General features: G+C 34.5%; 1 long non-coding RNA gene across 1 annotated transcript; it reads right to left on the reverse strand.

Annotated features, from left to right (window-relative positions):
- Positions 1-7,257: 7,257 nt before the first annotated feature.
- LOC127151313 (uncharacterized) lies at positions 7,258-9,324 on the reverse strand. The gene is made up of 2 exons (XR_007824189.1): positions 8,178-9,324; positions 7,258-7,698 (listed from the first exon to the last, which is right to left on the reverse strand). It is a non-coding gene; the product is annotated as an uncharacterized LOC127151313 (long non-coding RNA).

Genomic DNA, 9,324 nt, shown 5'->3' on the forward strand with positions numbered 1-9,324 from the left:
AACCGAGGCCCCTTGTACGTCGGGAAAACTTTTTAAAATATATTTTTTATTTTTTTCTATTGGATTATGATTCAATTTAAACACAATCAAATTCTGAAAATGATTAAAGTAAAATTACTAATAAATAATTAAAATATCAAACGAATTTATATTAAAATTAATTTAAATGTTAAAAAGGTCAGTATGTTCAAGAATTATAGAATAAATAAAAACTAAAAACTAAATCTACTAACGATCACAGACGCCGATTTCCCCATGCCTCCCAACCTACAATGATAGAAAATTAAATTTAGATATATATCACCTATAAAAAATGAAAGAACTTAAAAAGTTGAAAAATATGTATCGCAATCGAATCAAGGTCTTTTCTGTGTCCCTGTCAGTTCTTCAATCATCTTCCTCATTTCTTCCATCTGTCAGGCATTTTCTTCATGTTTTCAATTACTTTCTTCCATTGCTCGCTCATGCAGCTCTGTCACTTTGTCAAGGTGAGCTTTTAGCTCAGTAAACCTCCCTGGTATGCATCTCTTACCCATATGATGAAGATGAAGAACTGCCAACAGTCTTTTAGGACTTTGGCCTGGGGCCCCATCCAAGACCTTTTGAGTAGGTCGGTCGTCTACCCAAAACTATATCGCATATCAGCTTGATGTCTCAACACATCCTTCATTTCGACTCATTTATCCTTAGTCATCTCATGTCAAATGAGTTGTCTTGCGATGCAAACAATCACTATTATCTCGTTGTCAACGAAAAGTGCAATAATACCTTGTGCGAAATTTTTTCTCCTCTATGAGGACTAATCTTGTATTGAGACTCACCACAAGTTGGACAATGTTGCAAATCCATATACTCCTTTAAGTACAATACATAGTCTAACTTACAAGCATGAATAGTCTCGTATCCCAGGCCTAAGTCACACAACTTTTGTTTCGCTTCATAGAATGAACTAGGGATAGTGGTACTACACATTGAAAACACACATTTTAACAGTTTTAATAATTTGTCGAAGGACTTGTTACTTCAACTGTTGAGAATCTTCACATGCATCAACGTAACCAAAAGGTTTAGGGATCAAAATTCTGAACAGTCGGGGTATAGCTGATTACGTGATTGTTTTAATAACTCTTGAAATATGTTCGTCGTCTCTTGTTCTACACCTCTATTAAATGACATGTCATTCTCCAAACATTCCTATGTTTCCTTTTCGTGCTCAATTGGAGCTTGTAAATCATGAACCATACCTAACATTTCATTGTCTTCAGAAAATGGGTTATTCCCAGTTCGTTCATGGAAGGGGTCACTACTAGTTTCTTCATCAAATCTTTCTATACCTTTATACAAGTTCACTGACTCTTTGTGATGCACCCAATCTGTGTAGGAGGGAGATATTCCAATCATTAATAGGTGTCACTCCACACCCTCTAATTTGAGTTCATACATCTCTTGCATGGACACCTAATCCATCTGTACTGATCAATGTGATACTTTGAAACCTTAAAAATAGGGACACTCCCTCTATATACTCAATCGAGAACTTATTCTTAAGTTTCATCTAATCCTTGTCCATCGTTAAAGAACTATTACATAAATAGGTTTCATTAGTCTTATATTCCTTCTCTCAAATGCTCAAACCTACTTCATAAATAAGCTACACCTCACAAGTATCTAATATCCCAACTTTCACTACATCTAAGTTTAAACTAAAAAAGCTATCGTAACTATAGGATAGCCAGAACAACCTAATCACATATAATTACCTTTAATCATTCAAAACTACTTAACACTTCCAACTAATGAGCTTTAGAAATTACCTAACACTTCCAACCAATTATAAACCACTAAAGGCTACCATAATTCTAACTAACACTTAATTTCAACAAACAAAGCATAGTCACAAGAAAAAAAAAAACAACTACAGACTACCACAACTGCATGATAGCCACAACAAATCAATAAAAATTTTCAAGTATTTAAACTATTTCAACAATTTGAAAATCTTCGATTTCATCAATTCAACAATTTCAATACATTTAAATATAATTTCAATTGGGCTTCCTATATAACAATCACAATTTCAATAATTTAAAATCTAACCTATTACAAATTTCAATATTCCATTTATACATACAATTTAATTCATAAATGATCCATATACATTTTAGTTCATAAACTTTCAACAATCTCATATACATTTGAATTCATAAACTTCCAACAATCTATACATACGATTTAATATCAATCATACAAATTCAATATCAATCTATACATACAATAATCAATATACAATCTACATTCAATAATCAATATACAATCTATATTCAAAATCAATATACAATATACAATAATCTATACATACAATAATCATGCATTTATTTAGAAAATTAAATAAATACAAAAATGTATGTTTACCAAAAGGTAGAGACGATGATGTAGGACGATGATGAGAGGAGAACGGTGGGCAGCGGAGCATGACGACGGCGGGCAAGAAGGTGGATGGCTGCTGACACCACGAGGACTCTCTCCCTATCTCTCTCGTTCTTCCTTTCTCTTTCCTTTTTCTCTTTCGTTTTTGTGAGTTCTATGTTTTATGAACAAAGAACTCTTAATAACAGGGGTTCTCGAGACATAGCTCGAAAATGTCACGAGAATCCCCTAATCTCGATGCCAAAGTAAAAACTTCGGCATTGTTTGGGATCAATCCCGACGTTTCACTCGTGGTGTCGAAAAAAATTAAAAAAAATCAAACATTACAGTTCTCTCGACGTGGTCAACTTTTTGTCATTCAAAGGTGGATCAATCTCGATGTCTCTCTGACAGCGTCGTGGAAAAGTTGAAATAATTACTTAAATTTCCAGTATTTCTTGACGTGGTCAACCATGACGTCGGCATAGGTTGACACTAACCTGACGCCATGGACTTGAACATCGAGAAAACCTTTAATTAAAATAATAATTTTAATTTTTTCCGACGCCATGGAAATACACGTCGAGGATGCCTCAACAATTTCTGACTTGTACTTTCCCTACATCGAGGAAAATTAAAATTATTATTTAAATTAAAGATTTCCTCGACGTTCACATGCATCGTATCGAGGAAATGTTAGGCTATGACAACATGTTCAAAAGCACATCGAGATAGAGGACCAATCTCTACACCTGCTTCTCAGCATCAAGGTAAGTATTTTTTTCCTGACTTCGTCTTTCTCGACACCTTTTTGTGCGTTGAAATATCTTCGATTTCTTGTAGTGTAATCTTTTGATGAACTCGAACCCAGGATCACCACTAGTGTTGACCCGCTATTATCTGGACTTAGAACCGGGTTGTTGGAGTTAACAACTGAAGGAATTAAGAGAAATATGATAGAAACTGAAAGCTTAATTTAGGGTTGAGACTTGAGAGAGAAGATTGAATTTGGTATAATTTTATAAGTTAAAATTATAAAATTTACCAAAAGTCTTAAATCAGAAAAGGAGCCTGTAAATAACCTAATTACATGAAAAAATGCATGTAATTAGTTCACCAAATCTTAACACCTAACATTCCACTAACTATTAGTGCATCTTAGTAGACTAGGTGTTTACATCCCATGTAGCCACTTATCCCACTAAGTGTTAGTGGAATTGTCTAACAAAATGTTGAATTTTTCTATTAACTTTAGTCAAAGAACAAAATGGTCATCTGGCCATTCAAGTCAAAGTCAAACTGGCTTTTTCAATTCAAAAGTTAACATTTTGAATTTTTATCATTTGTCTGTCTTGACTAATTTCGACCTCCTGAGCATGAATCTACATTCATTTTTCTAAAATTCAAATCATATTTAAATATAAAGCTAGTCAAAGTTTGATTTTTTAAAGGCAAAAGTCAACATTTTGAGCTTTTATAACATAACAATTTTCATAAAATCTGAGCTTTTGAATATGAATATGTACTCATAGTTTTTATATTTGAATCATATTTAAATATAAAGCTCTATCTATAGATGTCTATTTAACCTGTGGGGTTAGGGCCTCGCGGGGACCTGTTCCGAACTGGGCAGGAAACCTTCGATTACACGGGGAATAGGGAGGGAGTGGGGAATTTTTTTTCTCCATTGGCAACATAAGGCTGGAGACGGAGAATACATTCCCCAACCCCGACCCCGGCCCCAGCCCCACCTCGAACATAAATATAATTAATATAAGTATATATATAATTAAATATAAATATAAATATTTATTTATTTACTTATTTAATAATATGTAAAAGAGTTAAAAAAACCTATTTTGATATTCTTCTTTTCCTTTTTTTCTTTATTCCATTTCTTTATTTTTTTCCCCTAATTTCATTTCACTGTTGTGAACTTTTCTTAAAAATTCTATGTATATGTTGTGCATTGACTTGTAATTTATAAACTTTTCTTTAAAAAATATGTTGTTGTGTCTTAAAAAATATGATGTAATTGGAGGCTTTGTTAGAATACTTATGGATTGATCTTTGATTTTTTTTGTATGGATTTTTGAATTTTATGGATGGACTTCTAAATGTATCTTCTAATAGTTAAATTTTTATTTTTATCAACAATGAGATTTTGACGTTTTGAATTGTTTTAAACAAGAAAATCGATAATATTCTATAAAAAAAATAAAGCAACATTGGAAATGTATATACATTTCAAGTAAATGTGGATTGGAAAATGAGATAAAACTTAAAAAAAAAAATAGGGAACCCGGTCCTTGTGGAATCCCCGCCCCATTCCCCACGGGAAAATTGGTGGAGATAGGGAATGGTTTAGGGGGATAGAGACGGGGATGGAAAGTGGCATGCCCGACTCCACCCCGCCTAGTGGACATCTCTAGCTTTGTCTTATAACCAACCACTATATTACATATACTTATCGGTTTTTCTCTCCTTGTCTAATTTGAACTATTCAAACTAATTCAATATACTGTGTAAATTAGTTCCATATGAGCTAGAAGGGGAACGTAATGGACCTATAGATCATGGGCTCCAACAATCTAAGATTAACTAGTTGAACCCTTTTAAACTGAGCTAATCAACATTCTTTAACTTACGGGTCATTCCACTAAAGTTCAGTAGTTGCACTTTCCTCACTATAGATATATTTGTACCCATCTTATATAACTGTGATTGATAAGTTAATCTTTCACAGGTTGTTCATAACCTCGATTCGGTTAAAATATTGTTTTACCTCTAAGACTAACATCTTACTCCTTAAGTTCCACCAATCACTATTGAACAATTGACTTAATGTCCAACCTATAAACCAAATCCCTCTCGAGTCAATGAGAGAGTGCACTCCTTGTTCAAGACTTGGATTTAGCCATTAAGAGAACAACCTATCTACTAACCCTCGAGAGGGTAGAAGTGAATTCCATCTTGCACCCTATGTCCTTAGCTATCCACCCAATCTTACTCTTGAAATGGGAGGCTTATTGGTGGAGCGCTGTTAAGCTGCCCTCACCTATGCAGATCTGATGATAATTTCGTGTGAACATAAAGAAAATAGTAGATTGGAAACGGATAAAAAAATTACTCTAATTGTATTAAACTTATTTAAAGATTAATATGCATCAACTACCCTAATTAAACGAAATTAGGGTTCATTGAAAACGTACCTTTGAAGATTTTTGAAATCCTAGATATCTCTTCAACTCAAATCAGAGAGCACCCACTAGTGTTGACCTACTATTCTCTAAACTTAGAACCGAGTTGTGGGATTCTTTAAGTGAAGAAAATAAGAGAGATATATGAAAATTGGTGGTGAAAATTTAGGGTTGAGATTTTTGGAAGGGAGAAACTTTTTTCTAAAATAATTTTGTAAGTCAAAATTATACAAAATGGAAAAATGTCTTTTTCAATTTGAAAAATGCCCTATTTATAAGCAAATTACATGCATTTATAAGCAAATTACATGAAAAAATCATGTAATTTGTTCATAGAAACTCAACACCTATATTTTCCATCTCATGTAGCCACTTATCCCACTATGTGTTAGTGGGATTATCTAACAAAATATTGAATTTTTCTACTAACTTGGTCTAAAGGCAACATGGCCGTTTGACCATTCAAGTCAAAGTCAAACTTTAACTTTTCAAGTCAAAAGTCAACATTTTGACTTTTTACCAATTTGTCGATCTTGACTAATTCTGGCCTCCCGAGTATGAATTCACATTTATTTTTCTAAAATTCTAATCATATTTGAACATAGAGTCGATCAAAGTTTGACTTTCAAAGTCAAAAGTCAATATTTTGACTTTTTACAATTTTGACCATTTCCATCAACTTCGAGCTTTCAAATATAGATCTGTATTCATATTTTTAATATTTAAATCACATTTAAACACATAGCTCTATCTAAAGGTGATAACTGATGGCTATATCACATATATTCATCGATTTCTCTCTTTTTACCTAATTTAAACAATTCGAATTATTCAATCATATTGTTATGAGTTAATTTCATATGAGCTAGGAGAGAAACCTAGTGGACCTATAGATCATAGACTCCAACTATCTAAAATTAACTAAATCCTTGTAGATCGAGCTAATCAACATTCGTTAACTAATGAATCATTCCACTAAAGTCTCCTAGTTACACTTCATCACTATAGATATATTTTTGTCCATCTGATATAACCATGATGAGTAACTTAACACTTCATAGGTTGTTTGTAACCTCGACTGGGTCAAACAACCATTTTACCTTTGAGATTACATCTTGCTTCTTAAGTCTCATTGATATATTATATAACATTTGGTTAAGATCCAATCTATAAATTGAATCCCTCTCCGGTCAACGAGAGGGTGTCGTCCCTTGTTCAAGACTTGGATTTAGTCCGTAAGGAAACAACCTATCTACTAACCCTAAAAGCAGGTAGGAGTGAATTCCATATTGCACCTTATGTCCCTAGTCATCCACCCGATCTTACCCCTAAAATGGAAGGCTTACTGGGTCAGCATCGTTAAGTTGTCTTCACCTATGCAGATCTAAGGATAATACCGTTTGAACATAAATTTATAGTTCGCTTAAGATTAAGATTAAGTTACCTAGGTCATCAATAATCTAGCTTATCTTACACGATCGTTTAATTCCCTGCACTATGGTTTACGTTCTTACACGATCGTTTACCTTCTTTTTAGGTAGAAGTCTCACATCCTGCATTAATACATGTTAATTGCTCAAGCGACACTCAACTTTTATATCTAAATATTTCCCTAATCCTCAGCGCAAAGATAAAAATTCTAACTAGAAAGTGATAAAGAAAGCTGTAAAATAATGAAATAAAAGAAAACAATAAATGAAAGCAATAAAAGATGCTAAACAAAAAAAGGGAACTACGAAGCTTTTTGGATGTTTCGTCTTCTCTAGAAATCCATCTTGAAGATATCGCTTGCTTCTTGCGTTAGAGCCACTGTTTCGTACGTATTCAACCTTCTTTTCTTTGTTAGTGTGTCTTTAAGAAATTTGACAAATGAAGGCATTTTCTCTAACAGTTCCACAAACAGGATAATCATATGAAGTTTGTTCAGTATGTCTAGAAAACACTGGAACTGGAGTTCGTTGCCTTTGTTCTTGAGGCGATTAGGAAATGGAGAAGGTAGAAATGGGGGATATGATGACTCTTGGTTGAACGCCTCTCTGTGTTTTGAATCTTACATAGCCTTCTCCACTTCCTTGGTTTTATGAACGTTATTCTACAAGGAAGAATAATCATTAGTTGAAGAAATAATGTTAGCAAGAATACTAGGACTGTAACCCTGAACTATAACATTTCTAGGCCTTCCAATGAAGCAAGTGGATGAGTTGGATTTGAGATTAGTTGAAGACTAAAATTAAGTTGAAAAAAAGTAGTAAAACAAGGGTTAAAACGAAGTTTATTAAGTTGTGGTGGTGGCCTAAGTTTCATCGTTGGTATGTCATTATTGGTGTGTCATTAAGGGCGTCATGGCTGTTGGAAGAAGAAATTTTGAATAAGTAGTTGGTTGGCGTCCAAAGAAGTTAGCAAAGGTGGAAAAATTGGCTAAGTATCAAACTATGCATTGTAAGCATAGGCTAGCCGACCAAAGAGTAAGAAAATAACCCTTAAACTAAGGGTAAGCAAAAAGGGCCTTGATAACCTCCAAGTATGGAGCTAGGCGGCCTTGATGGTGGGTGCCAAGGGAAGCAAGCTAACCTCCAAAGGCAAGCAATGCTAGGCATTTTGACAAGGCCTTTTGACACTCGGCGAGATGACCATGCAACCAAAGGCATGAAGACACACGAGGAGAGGGATTTGCAGGTAAAACTAGGCGGCAAGATGTGTGACGAGAACCTTTAAGGATAAGACTATGCGGCCAAGACATGCAACCAAAAGCATGCGGCCAAGTGTTGACGAGCATGGGTAGGTGAGAAGAGCCACACTAGGTGTTAAGATGGATGTCACGCGACCAAGACAAGGCACACGGGCAAGGGCCACGTGGGAGGGTGTGTGGCAAGGCTTGGTTGTGTGCATAGAGAGATCATGCAAGCAAAAGAAGCTTTAGGTGTTTTTGGCAAGAGGTAGAAGTGGAATCCAAGTGTTATTGCATGCAAACACCTAGATTTAGCAAGCGAGAGGCGTTGAGAGACAACCATGCAAGTTGGAGATGTCATTTCAAAGTCATGCAAAGGATCCTATAAATAAGTCATTTTCAACCTCCATTTTACTTGTGTGTTTCCTCTAATACTAGTACCAAGAGCTTCCATTTTGAGTCTAGTTTTTGAGGTAGACTTCCAGTTTAGAAAGGTGTAAGGAAGATATGTTCGTATGAGGTTTTTGGAGAAATGTGTTTCGTGGAGTTGAACTTGTGTTGATATTTTGTTTGTGTTGATTTGATGCGATGTGGTTTAATCTCTGGTACTTGATTCTCTGATTCTCTCTTGTTGAATGTCTACACTTGATTTGAGGAAGCAAAGCGCTTGATGTTCTTGAAATTGGAGTTTTTGCAGAATATTTGTATCTCCAAAGAACTTGAGTTTCAAGGAATGACTCATTCTTCAGGAGCTACTGAGTTTTCTTGTTGTTGGAAGAATTCTCTATAGGCTCTCTACAGTAAGATTTTCTAAACCCCAAAATAAAGAGGACTTCTCTATTTATAGAGTTGTCTTATGGGTTTTATGAGCTTGAGCTTGGTTGGTCTATGAGATCGAATCCTATGGATCCAACCATATAGATTTGAGTCTTATGTAGCATTTGGGCTAAATTAAACTTATTTCTCGATTCAATTGAACTTTAGCCTGAATAAATAATAATTAATAGGACCAAAATAATTAACTTGATCCAATGTTCATGATGAAAACAC

Source organism: Cucumis melo, chromosome 10 (genome assembly GCF_025177605.1).
Source record: "Cucumis melo cultivar AY chromosome 10, USDA_Cmelo_AY_1.0, whole genome shotgun sequence".
Classification (NCBI taxonomy): domain Eukaryota; kingdom Viridiplantae; phylum Streptophyta; class Magnoliopsida; order Cucurbitales; family Cucurbitaceae; genus Cucumis; species Cucumis melo.